Below are 17,247 nucleotides of genomic sequence, written 5' to 3'. Positions count from 1 at the left end.
GGGAGCAGACATGCACATTCCCACACATGTGAATGGTAATCATTCAATCCTGAGCTGGCCAGACCTGCAGAGCCACTGCAGATGGAATCAGCAACTAGTTTGAGTGCAAACCAAACTATGCAAGCAAATGCATGTAATGACATCAGAACTGCTTGAGTTGCAATACCACTGCAGCCAGGAGTAAACGCTGCAGAAGCGATCGTGACAGAGAAATTAAGTGTATAAGGAGTGTGCCTATCGGAAAAGGGTTTCAATTAGTAGCGTCAATTTTTTATGATTTTTTTTTATTATTTGACAGGAAAGAATAAAGCAAGTCATTGGGAATATGGGAATACTATCTAAGTAAGTACTGTATACATTCATAGCTGTGTAAAATGATGTAAGTACCCTTGTTCAGGAAGTCACTGGGTAGACCTTTGGTAGTGGCTTGTGTTTAGGAAACAAAGACTTGTGAACTAATTATCACATTCATTTTTCAGATTCATTTCTCATATTGTTATGAATTACTACACTCAGAACTGATGAGGTGTGACCTGTTCATAGAGTTTGAATCACACCGTGTTATATTGCACTAATCAATATCCATTGCAATGCAATGCAACTTGTAAGTGTGAAAGTACTCTCCATTGTTCTTTTTACTGCATTGAATTGTACTTCGAGTCCTTACCAGAGGCCTGAGAGCTTGAGGGTCCTGTGCAGCATTTTATCTGTTCCCAGCAAAGTTCTCTTTCTGGACAGAGAGCTCTGATGTCATTCCCGGGAGCTGTTGGATCCGCTTTCCCAGCATAGAGGCCACAGCCCTGAGTATTCACACCCTCTCTAGTTCCTCTTTCAGGCCCTCGTATGTACAGCATCTCAAACTCCCTCTTCTCAATATTGGTATGACTCTGCTTAGCACCTGGAACTACTGAGATATACTGTATATAACTACTGATCATTTTGCTATGCAGTTTAAACCAGTGTAATCTCTTATCTCTAAAGGGTACCAGGGCAGATTGTGACCTAAAAGCTGATATTTACCTCAAAGGTGTGTATATACCTTTGACAGTGGTCACCCGTCGGGGATCAGGACCCTTGGACGACATAGCTGGGCCAGGCTGAGTTTCAGATGAGTTTCAGCTGTGTAGCTGACGACACATTGGCCTCAATTCACTAACCTTAACTCCTTTCTTTAATAATTTTTCTGAGCTGTTTTACAGTTATCACCATGGTGATATAATTGTGATAACTGTAAAACAGCTCAGAAGAGTTATTAAAGACAGGAGTTAAGGTTAGTGAATTGAGGCCATTGTGTTGCTATGTGTGGGAGGGGTGATGGAGGGACAAAGTGTGGTGCGTGTGTGAGTTCACAAGGGAGGCGGGGATCGGCGTGAACAATGGGATCGGTGGGGGATGAACATCGCTGAGGCTGAGTAGATCCGCTAGGCTGGGCGGATCGCTTGAGGGTTGGAGGCTACCGTACACATGCCTGATTATTCCCTAAGGAGACTTAGCCGACTTAAGTCAGGTATGTGTCTGGATCCTCCGGAGGCTTCCTGTGTCCTCCTCGCCCTATCGTTGCTGAATGTGGTCCCCTTGAACTTATCTGACAAGAGCTTGCTGGATATGTTATCGTAGCCGTGTTCTTCGCAGTGTACAAGCGCGGCCATACTCGCGTGCGTATGGTCACGCCTGCACGGGTGCAGCCATGCTTGTGTTGGTGCAGAACGGCTGCGCTCATGCACAGGGAGGAGCATAGACACCAACGTTATTTTGGTTCAGGGCTGCAGGTGTGGGGTAGAGCAGGACACAGGAAGCCTCTGAAGGATTCTCTTCCTATGTAAAGTAAGTATCTGTTTTTTAGGGAGCTATCGGTCTCAGTTTTTCTTCAAACCACTTCAGGACCACAGGCCCCCCCCCCCCCCCCCCCTCAGGTGACCAGGCTACTTTTTACAATTAAGTGCTCTGCAGATTTATCTTTGTGCTGCAGAGCCATACAACTAAGCACATACATGAATCCCCCCTTTTCTGCCCACCAACAGAGATTTCTGTTGGTGGGCTCTGATCGCTGCTGCAGGCAGTGTTGTTTTTTTATTAATTTATTTGTTTGTTTGTTTTATTAAAAATTGCAATTTTTTAATTTATTTTTTCCCCTCCCTTCCCCGCCAGCTAATCAGGGCGATCTTCTCTCATAGACATCAGCCTATGAGAGGGGATCGCAATCGGAGCCTCTTCAGGGGTCAGCCGGGTGACACGGCTGCCCCCAGTACAACGCTGCAGTAGATCACAGCACTGTACAATGTAAATAGACGGCGTCTAACAGTCTGATCACCACTGGTAGCCTGATGGTGGAGCAGAGCTCTATCACTCAAGTGGGGATGCGCGTGTGATCCCCTGTAAAGCCCCGCCCTATGACTTGACGCCTTTCGGCATTAGGAGGTCCTGGGGCTGCCGACACTATCGGCATTAGGCGGTCGGGAAGAGGTTAATCATACGCTCAGTTTCTATTGCAAAATTTCACCTAAAAACACATTTCTGATATTATGTTACTTAGGCTTTAGTTTGCATAACCCCTCCACTAAATTCCAGCTAATTCCAGCTAACCTTTCAGCTCTGAGTGCAGCCATGAGATCACTGCGTTCCTGCCACAGCAAATGTCATCTGTGTGTTTACATCACCGGGACGTGTTATCAGCGGCCGCCCGCTACAGTGTGTGTCAGCAATGGAGACTCCAGGAGCCCACAAAACAAGCCAGGATGGATAATAAACGTTCAGTTCTAAGATAAAGAAGGAAACAAGGTTGCAGCTGTAGTTTCGGTTACTTTTTACAGCAATATAATTGAAGGTCCTCAAGAATCTTTTATTAAAAGCTTTGTTTATTGTTCACATAAGGCAGAGTGATGAAGGTAAACCTGACTTGACTTGGTGTTATGAAATCACCTTAAACAGATTGGTCCTGGTAGGGGCGTAACTAGAAATCACTGGGCCCCTCTGCAAAACTTTGGATGGGGCACCCCCGATCTTCTCTGCACAAGTACACTGAGTACCAATTTTATTCAATTGGCTAGTACACTCTTGAATGTGTTTATCCAATGCAGATAAAATCAGACAGCAGTGAAGCACTGCACACATTTTCTCTATCAATTACATTTGCTTCAGTGATAAAACGTGCATGTTTTCACACATACAGACACACATGGGGCTTGATTCACTAAACCGCAGGGCCGGATTTGTACTCTTTATCGTCCAAGGCCACGGTCAGCAGCCGCCCCTCCTTCAGTATAGGTAGCTGGCTGACTGCTCCCCCCTTCCCTTTAGTATCAGTAGCTCTTCCCCCCTCTATATAGATAGCCTGATGACCCTCTTCCCTCCAGCATAGGTAGCTATGTGACCCCTTCCTAGTATAGCCTGCTGCCCATCCGCCCTCAATCATGTGGTGCCCTAGGCCATGGCCTATGTGACCTTGACTTATATCCGGGCCGGCAAAACCGTGATAACTCATATCACGGCCGCACGGAACGTTTCATCGCGAATTTTCGTTCACGATTGCACGTAAAATTGCGGAACTGCGTGCGAAAACACATGCAAAATCGAGCAGGAAACCGCTAGCACTCCCGTGATATGTTAGCACGGTTTAGTGAATCAAGCCTATGGCGTGCAGAAAATACATACAGAAAACTGACAGGCGAGTGTGCTCCCAGCCTCAGCTTATTACACTCACTCTGGCCTCCTCTGATAGAGCAGAACTGGCTCTGCAGACTTCTCCAGCATCACTACAGTACAGAGCACTTGGGAGGGGTGAAGAGGTTGGGGGCTGGGTGCTGTACACAAGACCCTGCTGCACACTGAATAGGGACTGTCTACACATTTTCTGTCTGCAAAACTTTGTATGATTCCTTATCAGTGGCTGAGCAGATGCAGTCATTAGAACAATTGTGCAGAGAGCAGAACGTTTTTTTTCTCTGTGCCTTTAGTTGTCAGTCTCTCAGGACAGGAAAAAGAAACTTCTCCCCCCACAGGGCCCCCAGCGGCTTCTGTGCCCTTCTGTGGCTGCATCCCTTGCAGGGTCTATTGTTACGCCCCTGGGTTCTGGGCGTTTTTTTGTTTTTTTTTTATGTAGCGGTATTGAAACGTATCTTTTGATTTAATCTTCAGTTTGCAACCTTGACAACAGTACTGTTTGGCATACTGATTGCAGATGAATTAGCTGCATACAGCAGAAGCCATTGTAACTCATTTCCAACACTCGCACCTATCCATTAACTGGAAGCACACACTAGGATTTGCTGTGGATAGTGGCTGTATAGTGTACTTGCTCTGCCTCTGACACAGGAGATCAGGTTTCGAATCTCGCCTCTTCCTGTTCAGTAAGCCTGCACCTATTCAGTAAGGAAATCCCGGGCAAGACTCCCTAACACTGCTACGGCCTCTGAAAATAAGGTTTACAATAAATCAGAGATAGAAGGCCATATCAGTGCCTGTGTCTGGGATGCATGGAGAAATGTGTTCTACTTGATGAAATACACCTTTCCTGATTCAGTCCCATCAATTTACTTTAGCTGTGCCAAAAGTGACCTCGGCCCTTTAGAACTGGATTTCAACATCCATGAGAAGCGGCATGTGATAAATGTCCTACCTGCTAAAAGACATGTACTTCTGTTCAGAACATCCCATGATTAAGGTGGCACTAGACAACTTGGCTATGGTGCACAGCCAGAATTGTGACCTGACTTTTCTCCTGGACACTCCTAAGACACAGACAGATCAGGACACTGTGATTGGACAGTGAAGAGCAGCAGTACACCAATGAGTCATCACTATTTATTGCTATTCTTGTAAAGGGTATGTGCAGGCCCGGCCCTAGCCTTTTTGCCGCCTGAGGCAAAATTCAAAAAAATCGCCGCCCCTCCCCCCAAGCCGTGTGTGGGGGGCCGCCCGAGCTGGAGGGGATAGCGGGCAGGAAGGGGGTATTGGGCCTAGCGGCGGGGAGGGGGGTCGGACCCCCCCCTCCCTCGCCTGGGTCCCCCGTCCTCCGCTCCCCTCCAGCTTTAGAAGTGAGGTCGCTGGCTGCAGCTATATTGTAAGAGGCAACGGGCGGGGATCACTCACCTCTTCCTCGTTCCAGCCCGAGCCTGCGCTCCACTGACATCACTTCCTGCGGCGTAGCAGGAAGTGACGTCAGTGGAGCGCAGGCTCGGGCTGGAACGAGGAAGAGGTGAGTCCTCCCCGCCCGTTGCCTCTTACAATATAGCTGCAGCCAGCGACCTCACTTCTAAAGCTGGAGGGGAGCGGAGGACGGGGGACCCAGGCGAGGGAGGGGGGGGTCCGACCCCCTCCCCGCCGCTAGGCCCAATACCCCCTTCCTGCCCGCTATCCCCTCCAGCTCGGGCGGCCCCCCACACACACAGACGGGCGGCTGCCGCCCCTCCAGAAGTGCCGCCTGAGGCAAAAGTTTCACCCCGCCTCATGGGCGGGCCGGCCCTGGGTATGTGTCAAGGAAAGGAAAACTGGAAAAAAAAAGTGGTGCCGTTTCCCAGAATAGTCAGATTCCAGTTGTTAAACAAAACAAGATTTCTAAAGGGTTCACTCCGGACAACTGCTCTATTTTTGCTCTAACTCTCCTTGCACTTATTTCAATAAATCTGTCAAACTGTGTGTAGACTACACTAAAATGAATGTCACAATGAATAATCTTTGCAATATGAAAAGCAGTGAACCACAATATCATTCATTATCATCCATGTGGCAGTGGCCCAGACCGGTATGCAGATTTAAAAGAGACCTGAATGTAAATGCAGGAAATGGAATTACTAGAAAGGTTTCCTTGATGGGGCCCCTCAAAGCCTTGGGCTCCCCTGTGGTTGCTAGGGAGGCTGCTCCTCTCTTAGTTACACCTCTGCTTACTTACAATTTCACCAATGCAGAACCTGGGGTGGAGCTACATTAGCAAACTCTCTGACTCACAGCCATTTCGAGTCCCTCACACTGTGCAAATGGTAAGTATAGTAGGTAGTAGCCCAGCTATCAAAATAACCCTCCCTTTACCTTTCCATTGCGGTAATCTCCATGAAGAGGGTTAGGGAGGGGACTTTCATAGATGAGATGGTCAAAAGATCTTCATTACGGTCATTGCCGCAGCAAAGAAAAGACAACTGTAGGGAAAAGAATAGAGGGACAAGAGTTCTACTTTATGCTTTTCTCAATGAATACACAACTTGGTTATACAACGACTTAGCCTCTTACTGCTTTAAAGGCTGCATCCAGAGCAGCACGGTGGCATAGTGGTTAGCACACTCTCCTTGCAGTGCTGAGTCCCCAGTTTGAACCCCAGCTAGGGCAATATCTGCACAGAGTTTGTATGGTCTCCCTGTGTCTGCGTGGGTTTCCTTCAGGTACTCTGCATTCCTCACACATCACAAAATCATACAGGAAAGTTAATTGGCTTACACCTAAATTGGCCATAGACTAAGATACATACACCACATGATATAGACATATGACTATGGTAGGGATTAGATTGTGAGCCCCTCTGAGGGACAGTTAATGACAAGACATCTATTCTGTAAAGTGCTGTGGAAGATGCTGGCGCTATCTAAATAATAATGATGCTACACAGAAAACTTGTATTCTAGCTATAATTTTTTACTGCAGGGCTGTGTTACCCACCACATTCTTACACTTTTCAAGTACACTAGGAATAGATTCTAAACCCAGGACTAGTTGTAGTCACAATGGGCAAGCGACCCCTGACCCTCCCCGTAAGCGGCTTTAGGATCTTATTTGCCAATTCCCCCCAGGGTACCCGAGACAATTTCTGCCACCCTCCCAGGTCTCAACCAACTTTATTTTTGCCACTAGGGCAGTTTTCAGCAGCATTTTGACTCATCTGTCCCGGCTGGCGCACTCCTCCATTCATTCCATCTTTATTCTCACAGGGACGCCTCTCCTCCATGACCGAGCGCATATGTGGATAGCTTGGGAAAATACAGAGGCGTCAGCAGAATAAAAATATACCAAAGTTAAAACGTATATAACAAGGAGCAACTCAAAAGTTGTGTATGCTGGTGTAGCGCCTTGCGTACACAACTTTTGAGTTGCTCCTTGTTATATTTTTGCCTGAGGAAGTGGGCTTGAGACCTGCGAAGCGTTGCAGATTGTTGGAGTAAGGATAAAAACTTTTTTTGATCTTATTTGATTGTTGTGTTCTTCCTGAGGAGGTAAGTCCACCCTCCCCTCCATTTTATACGTTTTAACTTTGGTATATTTTTATTCTGCTGGCGCCTGTATTCTCCCAAGTTATTGTTATTCACCTGGTGGATGGGTGAGACTACCCTTTTCTTTTCTGCAGAGAGCGACTTCTTAGCCTGAGTGGGGACAGGTCTAATCTCCCCTCATGCGCATTTAGTGGTTGCCTGATCTTGGCAACCCATACTTCATACGTAACATCTTCATTGTATTGTCAATAATACACCATTGGGGGCTCTAGATTGTCCCTTTTTCATATTTTACATATGTGGATAACGTACTGGTAAGGATGTTGCCTTTGAGGTGGGATATGAGCCCTTTGACAAGGGTTCAAATCCTGGATCAAGCTAATATGTAAAACAGTAAGGAGTCTTCGGGTAAAGCCCCCCCAATGATGCTGTTCACCTGTGGAGTTTAAGGTGGTTAAGTGTCTTCAGCCCTGAAATGCTTTGAGTCCACCAGGAGACAAGCGCAATATAAATGTTCTGTGTCTTGTTTTGACTCTTATTACATAATTACATGCTACGGGTCACTGAGAAGAGGCGTCACGGCAAGGATGATAACTGGTAGTGGGGGGTTAAATTACCTGTACCGCTGCCTATAGCCGATGCGTTCCGCTCACAGTCCACGTAACTCCACAACTTCCTCCTTCAAACCTAGAAGGAGGAAGTAGTGGCCTTATGTGGAACACATCGGCTATAGGTGGCGGTACAGGTAAGTTCACCCCCCCTGCTGCGGGCAGCACTATCTAATTTAAATTGGGAGCAGCTATGTACTCGTAGCTACCATCACAAATGACGGGTATACGCAACAAAAGGAAGAAGCACACCTGTGAGTTGCAATGCTCACGAAAACTCTCCCAGGACCCTAGGGAGGAGAATAGATGCTTAGCTGCCTTGGGGTAATAGCACAGCTTGCCCCTATGGAAGTGCCCTCCATGTTTAAACCTTCTTGCTACTTTGCCCATAATGTAAAAGACTAGCCCGTCAGAGACAGTGAGTTTACCTTCTATTGGCTGCAGCAGGATGAAGAAGCTTTCGAAGAACTCTCGTCTTTGGAGTACCTGAGATATATGAAAAGCAGAAGATGAAAAAACACAATTAAAAATGAAAAACTGACCCTGCAATCCATTGCCACCCTTTGACTAGTAAACACATATGCCTTAAATTCAAAAGGGCAGAGAGCAATGTTCTTTTATAAACAGCATATCACACTGTCACAGGAGCCCTCAGTGGCTGACCGCACTTAGCCTTCTAAACGGTGCCAGCGCACAGATCGTGCGAACTCTGGTCGCAGTCAATGCGCAGGAACCGTTAAGAATTAGCCGCAGACAACTCAGAAGGGAGCCTGTGAGACACGGGTAATTACAACGTCACCTACTGGTTCAGAGTAAACTGCCACCACCGCGGTTACTATGGGACCGTGGGGCCCACTAACTGACTGACTAATCCTGCGAATAAAACGGTTAAACACACGATATTCTGTCTAGCCAACAACAAACAAACAAACAGTAGCGTATCTTCAGAGACCCGGGATCAGTTCTGTGTGTGCTGATAAGCAGGGTAGCGGAAAGTGAATGACTTGGAGAAAGTCGTTTATTCACGCAATATAAATAATTAATATATACAGACAATTATTAAAAATCACAATTATTAAGACAGTAATAGCCAGTATGAAAAATAAAAGAAGGGAGAAAAATACTTAGTTCCTGGAAAGATGTCCTTATTGTGGGAAGAATCATAAAGTTCTTGGTTTCAAAGTCCAGAGTTCAGACCAGGTGGATGCCAGCATATCCTCAAGCTGGCATCTGATGAGTGCAAGATGGTTCAGTGTGGAGGACACTGAGTTTGGGTCCTCAGCCATTCTTATGCCCCTGTTTCAGTAGGAGGGAGTGAGGGCGGGGAGCCATACACCCCCTTCAAAGATGAGATGAGCCCTCCCCTTATCCTGGGGCTAGAAATCATATCTACCCATATATGGGCTCTAACTCACAGAACCGTACAGGTCAGGGCAGATTTATTAACATTTTCAGGTCTGTCTCGATTTACCCAGCGCCCTGATACCAGACATGAGGGGTGGGACCCCTGTGGTATCATCAGGGCACTTTGAAACTGCCTAGCTGGCAGTCCTTACCTCCGAAGGTTCTGAAACTTCCTCAGAACCAGCACCGGGGCTCATGCTACACTTCCCCCACGTTTGGTGAAGCTGCCATCTCAGGAACCCCAGAAATATTACAGATCTGGGAAGTTATGGATTATGCCAGGATGAGACTCAGGTTTATTCAGGATGTTCTAGCTGCTAACAGCTGACTTTCCTTTGATCTTTAGCAGAGAACAGAGTGTCAAGACCTCCCGTGGATTCGTAGCCTGCTTGGCTGCACCTAGGCATCCTTTGGTTAATTAACATCTCCATGAGATCAGCTAAGTGTCACCTGGTTCCCAGAGCCAAAAGGGGAATTGTGCCTTCCACAGGGAATATGTCCAAGCTAATTAACACCTTCCCCCCAGGCTGTCATTTCAGCTAAGACAGATTTCCCAGCTGTTCCTAAGCAGAGGGATACTGCACATCAGATCTTGGTTTTATTGATCTGAGGCGCAATCGATGCAGGAATCGAGTGCGATCGTTCTTTTCTTCACGGGCGGTTCCAGGACGCGCCTGCGTCCCCGCAATCGTCCGTGACAGCCCTCCCCCTTGTCCGTGGCTTAGCCACTCATCCGCAAGATGTGTGGCGGCGCCGCTAACCTGGCTGACGGGCCTCGAGTTGCCGGTACGGCGGGAAAACCTATTGGAGCCTGTGGCTCGGTTCCCCTGGACCGGTCGCGGTCTGCTACCCTCAGGGTTGACCCAACATGGACCGTTCTGGACAGGGCGTTTGCGCCACTGCAGTCGGACGTGGTGTCTGCCGGGACTGCTGACAATGGGCAGTGGGTTGGTTAGGTCAACAGCCAGCCCACGCAGGGTTCCCCTGCTGAGTGGCTGTGGACCTAAGGGAACCCCGCGGGAATCCCTGGACCTTCCCAGCTCCTGACAGACGGCACATGCCCTGCAGTAGTGTGCTACATCCCTGTTCATCCGGGGCCAATAAAACTGTTTCCGAATACCGGCGAGTGTCTTGCGGACACCCGAGTGCCCTGTCAGAGGATTACCATGTGCGGATTTCAGCACATGTCCCCTGAACGCACTCGGGACCACAAGCCACTTGGTATCCGCGTGGGATCTACCTGTAGGGGGCTGTACAGACTCACTGTACAGTCTCCCACCTTCCCAGTACACCTTGAAAGCGGCCCCGTCTGCGAGGGGCTCAGCGGCTTGCTGCCTGAGCACCTCCAGGCTTGGGTCACTTTGTAGTGCGGCTGAGAATATGGCGCTGTCAGTTTCAGCCAACTGGCTCATGTCACACGAGGCCAGCGGCTGAAAGGTCTCATCCCTGCGGTCAGAGGAGGGGGAGGAGGCCGGAACCCCCTCCACCTGTTCTGAGCTCGGGTTCTGAGCAGTGCAGCTGCGCGGTACTGCTAGCACAGGTACACTGTCAGAATGGCACAGACGGACATTACTCAAATCATCATTGCATGCAGTAATGACATTGACAGGTATAGACATTTTTTCATTACAGACAGGTTGTACAAGAAACTCAGGTACAGTTACAGCATCATCACAACAGACAGCCTGTACATCAAACTCAGGTGCCTTTGAAGCAGGCACTATTGAACCTGGTACCCTTGAACTGGGCACATTCAACCCACCTCCCCCTGGTGCTCCCCCAAGTGTATAAAGTACCTGGTGGTGGGTGGAGAGTCCGTCTCCTTCCGTGAGCGACAAGGCGGTCGTGGCAGGTTCATAGTAGGACACAAGCTTGCCCAAATCAGTCCCCAGCAACACAGGGACTGGGAGATCCTTCATAACCCCAACAACCCTTTCGTGGACCCCTCCCACTCCCCAATCCAGCTTCACTCTTGCGTGGGCTATGTGGAAAAGGGTGCCCTCTACTCCAGTAAGGGCAAGGGATCGGCTGGAGCTGATGCTCTCCTTTGGCACAAGATGTGAGTGAACTAACGTGATGTCAGCTCCGGTGTCTCGAAATCCGGTGACAACTTTGCCGTTCACTCTAACAAGTTGCTGCTGGTCGGTTCGGTCGCGGATTTCCTTTCCGCGTGCAAACAGGACAAAATCTGATGATCCAGGCTGTGGTTCGCTGGCGGGTTGCCTCTGCTGTGGGTGAGGTACAGGTGATGCAGATGATCCAGGTGCTGGTGGTGTCTGTCTCCGCTCCGGACAGTCGAATTTCATGTGTCCGGGCTGGCGGCAGTAGTGACAGGTGACCTCTCCAGGCGCTGCAGGCCTGGGTGCAGCAGCTGCGCTGGGTGGCCTCTGGGGCGGACGGCTCACAGGGGCAGGAGGGTCTGCTGAGGTATTGGGCTGACCTCCTCTCCAGCTGGATGGGACAGTTCTGCGGGTATCAACCACCCGGGTAGTTGCAAAAGTCTCAGCAAGGTCTGCAGCGACAGTTGCTGAAGCCGGCCTGCGTTCTAGCACAAACTGGCGTACATCAGCAGGGCAAATGTTCAGAAATTGTTCCAGGACTATCAAGTCCTCCAGGACATCATAAGACCCTTTGGTGAGGCCTAGTGTCCACTGGCGGAGTGTGGTGAGCAAGCTGCTGGCCACATCTCGGTACGAATCAGCAGACTTTTTCTGCCAGGCCCTGAACTTCTTCCGATAGGCTTCTGGCGTCAGCTGGTACTTAGTAATGATAGCGTCTTTTATAGCAGCATAATCATTATCCTTCTCCGCAGGCAATTCTGCGAAGGCATCAAGCGCTTTGTAGCGCAGCAAAGGTGTCAGATGTCTGGCCCACTGGTCTTGGGACAGACGATACTGACGGCATGCTTTTTCAAAAGACCGCAAAAACAAGTCAATGTCTGTGTCTTTTTCAATATTAGCAAATTTAAATTTTGCACTTACGGGTGGTGCAGCTCCTTCAGCAGGGAGGCTGGGCGGTGAACTCCGGCTGGCCTGTTGCACTTTTGCCATGTTTAGCTCATGCTGTCGTTGGCGTTCCCGCTCAGCGGCATCCCTCTCCGCGTGGCGTTCAGCAGCAGCAGCTTGCCGCTCCCGTTCCTCCCGCATTTGGCGCTCTTCACGCATGTACTGCAGGTACTTGTCCAGGTCAGTGTCCATCAGCTTTTGTAACGCCTGCTGCATTAGCGGATCAGTACAAACGGACAGTCCAGTACTGGCCGGTTCCAGGCGAGTACTTTCAGAAACTCTGGGATTGGGGTCCATACTGACAGTCTCTGGCGTAACTGTTGCAACAGGGCCCGCAGGATGCTCAACCTCTGTACGCCTAGGATCTTCAGCCTCTGGATCCCCTTGCCTTGAGTCAGATGGGTCAGCGTCTACCTCAGCAGCCACATCCAGCTCCTGCAGTTGCTGGGTATCCCATTGAAACAATTCTGTTACCAGGTCCCCTTGTTTCTTGCGGCCGACATCAATGCCTCTCTCTTGGCAAAGATTTTGCAGGTCCGCCAGGCACATTTTCTTGTAGTTCCCGGACATTTCCACGCCAAATAAAATAAAACTTTTGGGGAGGGGTACTGGCTACACAGTCTCTCTGTATATATAAAAAATATATTGCCTTCCAGCTACACCAACGAATTAGTTCGTTTCTCGATAGCACTAGCGCTATCGCAGATACTTTCAGCACAACACAGGTCCCAACCGCTGCCTAACACTGTCACAGGAGCCCTCAGTGGCTGACCGCACTTAGCCTTCTAAACGGTGCCAGCGCACAGATCGTGCGAACTCTGGTCGCAGTCAATGCGCAGGAACCGTTAAGAATTAGCCGCAGACAACTCAGAAGGGAGCCTGTGAGACACGGGTAATTACAACGTCACCTACTGGTTCAGAGTAAACTGCCACCACCGCGGTTACTATGGGACCGTGGGGCCCACTAACTGACTGACTAATCCTGCGAATAAAACGGTTAAACACACGATATTCTGTCTAGCCAACAACAAACAAACAGTAGCGTATCTTCAGAGACCCGGGATCAGTTCTGTGTGTGCTGATAAGCAGGGTAGCGGAAAGTGAATGACTTGGAGAAAGTCGTTTATTCACGCAATATAAATAATTAATATATACAGACAATTATTAAAAATCACAATTATTAAGACAGTAATAGCCAGTATGAAAAATAAAAGAAGGGAGAAAAATACTTAGTTCCTGGAAAGATGTCCTTATTGTGGGAAGAATCATAAAGTTCTTGGTTTCAAAGTCCAGAGTTCAGACCAGGTGGATGCCAGCATATCCTCAAGCTGGCATCTGATGAGTGCAAGATGGTTCAGTGTGGAGGACACTGAGTTTGGGTCCTCAGCCATTCTTATGCCCCTGTTTCAGTAGGAGGGAGTGAGGGCGGGGAGCCATACACCCCCTTCAAAGATGAGATGAGCCCTCCCCTTATCCTGGGGCTAGAAATCATATCTACCCATATATGGGCTCTAACTCACAGAACCGTACAGGTCAGGGCAGATTTATTAACATTTTCAGGTCTGTCTCGATTTACCCAGCGCCCTGATACCAGACATGAGGGGTGGGACCCCTGTGGTATCATCAGGGCACTTTGAAACTGCCTAGCTGGCAGTCCTTACCTCCGAAGGTTCTGAAACTTCCTCAGAACCAGCACCGGGGCTCATGCTACACTTCCCCCACGTTTGGTGAAGCTGCCATCTCAGGAACCCCAGAAATATTACAGATCTGGGAAGTTATGGATTATGCCAGGATGAGACTCAGGTTTATTCAGGATGTTCTAGCTGCTACAGCTGACTTTCCTTTGATCTTTAGCAGAGAACAGAGTGTCAAGACCTCCCGTGGATTCGTAGCCTGCTTGGCTGCACCTAGGCATCCTTTGGTTAATTAACATCTCCATGAGATCAGCTAAGTGTCACCTGGTTCCCAGAGCCAAAAGGGGAATTGTGCCTTCCACAGGGAATATGTCCAAGCTAATTAACACCTTCCCCCCAGGCTGTCATTTCAGCTAAGACAGATTTCCCAGCTGTTCCTAAGCAGAGGGATACTGCACATCAGATCTTGGTTTTATTGATCTGAGGCGCAATCGATGCAGGAATCGAGTGCGATCGTTCTTTTCTTCACGGGCGGTTCCAGGACGCGCCTGCGTCCCCGCAATCGTCCGTGACACACACCATCTCTACTGTCCCTACTATGATCCTAGCAAGTAGACCGGCACTACCCTGAATATAATTAAATTTCCCCTTTTATCTCTTCATTAAAAGCTTGACGAAAAATGCTTTTAGCCAGGAATTAAAGTGTGTGGACATTTTCCAAGATTTTGTGCATATCTGCTTCCCCTTCACTGCAGAAATAAATATTGCCCAAGTAAATTTAAATTTTTTTGCAGATCTCAGAGTGTTAGTCTTGTGACTTTGGTAACTGCTCAAAAAAATAGGACGTAAAGCAAAAAGCCTGCGAGGTTTGTGTGACACAATTTTAAATACTTACCTCAGGGGGGGGAGGAGTCCTCTGGACCCTAAAGAGGCTCCCCCATCTTTGTATGTCAACCTATACCATCGCTGAGATCCCCAAAGAGTTACCTCCCTGCGCATGTGCACTACTACCATCCCGCTTGAGCTCTGGTGGAAATAGCCGATTGGGTTGGTACTACTGTGCAGGTGACTCTCACGCCTGAGCAGTAGCATGGATCCAATGTGTAAATGCTTTTTCCAAAGAAAGCCGAGCAAGTCACTGTTGCACAAGTGCGCCTGCTCGAGCTGTCGAAAAGCATTTTTTCGGTGGTCCCAGCGCTGGAACAGGCCTGCATTGTCAGGAGACCAATAATATTTGTTTTAAGCCACCACTGTTTGTCATCACTAGAGGTATGCTGCATTTATCTTCATTTTTTCCCATGATTTTATCATACCTGGCCATTTCTTCTGTAACCACAGCATGGTGGCGTAACGGTTAGAGCTCTCTCGCCTTGCAGCGTTGGGTCCCCGGTTTGAATCCCAGCAAGGTCAACATCTGCAAGGAGTTTGTATGTTCTCCCCATACCTGTATCTGCATAGGTTTCCTCTAGGCGCTCTGGTTTCCTCCCACATCCCAAAAACATAAAGATAAGTTAATTGGCTTCCCCCTAAATTGGCCCTCGACTATAATATATGCCCTACACGATACATACATAGACATAGGACTATGATAGGGACTAGATTTTGAGCCCCTTTGAGGGACAATTAGTGACAGGAAAATATATACAGCGCTGCGTAATATGTCGGCGCTATATAAATACTTAAAAAAAATAAAATAACAAAAAAAACCACGTGATCAGTTGACAGCTTGATTAATAAATCAGTTACTGAAATCCTTAGTTCCCTAACAGGACTATCCCCATGCAAAGTTCTGGTTCAGCGTCTGTTTATTATGGTTGTTGTAGACTAAAAAGACTGAGGAGTCAAACTCAGCGTAACATGTAGTACTAACACGCTATTTGATTTCCTTCTGGCCAAGGAGAATTTGTACTATATTACATCTGTGCCAAGACATACCCTTTAAAAGTCCACAATATATAATAGCTTTTCTCAAGTCAAATTATCCAAAAGGAGAAAGTCCATGACTGGCGTAGTAGGGTTGTTTCAGAAATTAACATTTCCAGTTTTGCAGTCGCCTAGTACAATGGAATTTCTTTCTTCCTCTCTGTATATAGCAAAAAAGAACTCAAGACTCAAAGAAGAGAAAGACATTCTTCACTAACTGAAGGGAGGACAACCTCCAAACAATCATGTTGCTGGCAACAAATCTAACTTATAGAAGAACTGAAGAAAAGCTATCTTTTTCCAAAGAGTGTAGTCTGATTAATTTACAAAGAAGAAATCCAACACCTATTTGATACATTACTCCCCACGTGGTCTAGGCCTGACGGAAAACTAGACATTATCTGTGCTAAGACTCCACCCGTATAAATTAAAAACTGTGCTATCAAAGTAATACAGAGCTGTAGAACTACCTCACGCTTCTTTCATTTTGCCAAACTCTATCACATGTATCTAATCCATGCATGGTCATCTATGGCAGTTTTATGGTGCCCATACATGGTACAATAAAAATGTTCGATTTTCCGTTTATTCGATCTAAACGATCGAATCGAATGAAAGTCAAAAATATATTTTTTTTTCGATCAAGAAATTCAAATGATTATCCCGTTTTTTCGAGAAAAATCGGATCGGACACGCTGGAAAAATGTTGATGATTGGGTGTTGTAATTGTATCATGTATGTTGAATCTATATATATATAAAATCGTATGTATGTGTGTATGTGCCGCGATCACTCGAAAACGCCTTGACCGATTTGAACGAAACTTGGTATACAGATCCCTTACTACCTGGGATGATATGTTCTAAGGGTCGTGTCCCCCCCCCCCTGCACACCTGGCCGGAACTACAAACAGCAAATGAGATTTCACCCATTCATGTCAATAGAAAAAATGTAAAAGGCTGCCATTCTCACAGTAATCAATCCAGAGTCCCCACACCTGGCACAGTTGGTCACTTGGTGACTGAGGTTACAAATCCAGGAAAAGTAGGCAGAGCATAAAACAGCCAATCAAATTGCAGCCATTAATTTTAAATGGGAAAATGTAAACTGCAGCAATTCTTACACTGTTAAAGGGAACCTAAACTGAGAAGGATATGGATTTTGCCTTTTAAACTAATACTAGTTGCCTGACTCCCCTGCTGATCCTGTGTATCTAATACTTTTAGCCACAGCCCCTCAACAAGCATGCAGATCAAGTACTCTGACTGAAGTCAGACTGGATTAGCTGCATGCTTGTTTCAGGGTTGTGACTCAGACACTACTGCAGCTAAATAGATCAGCAGGACGCCAGGCAACTGGTGTTGTTTAAAAGGAAACATCCATATCCCTCTCAGTTAAGGTTCCCTTTAATCACAGGGTTTTCAAACTAGCCACACTTGGTCACTGGGTGAATGAGATTAAGATTCAGGAAAGTGGGTGG

At 47.6% G+C, this 17,247-nt stretch overlaps 1 protein-coding gene across 5 annotated transcripts in view; it reads right to left on the bottom strand.

Moving 5' to 3' along the window:
* Window positions 1-17,247, bottom strand: part of LOC137528935 (uncharacterized) — a 324,022-nt gene that overhangs the window by 182,534 nt on the left and 124,241 nt on the right. For 4 of the 5 annotated variants that reach the window (XM_068250717.1, XM_068250723.1, XM_068250722.1 and 1 more), the window contains exons 8-9: window positions 8,230-8,287; window positions 6,025-6,131 (exon numbers count right to left, since the gene is read on the bottom strand). The gene's annotated coding sequence lies outside the window, so the exon portion shown is untranslated. Of the gene's footprint in view, window positions 1-2,583; window positions 2,757-6,024; window positions 6,132-8,229; window positions 8,288-17,247 lie in introns of all 5 variants that reach the window. The other variant, XM_068250725.1, reaches the window with a different exon arrangement.

The sequence above is a fragment of the Hyperolius riggenbachi genome, chromosome 8, assembly GCF_040937935.1.
Source record: "Hyperolius riggenbachi isolate aHypRig1 chromosome 8, aHypRig1.pri, whole genome shotgun sequence".
NCBI classification, from domain to species: domain Eukaryota; kingdom Metazoa; phylum Chordata; class Amphibia; order Anura; family Hyperoliidae; genus Hyperolius; species Hyperolius riggenbachi.
This window is presented reverse-complemented; position numbering and strand designations above follow the sequence as displayed.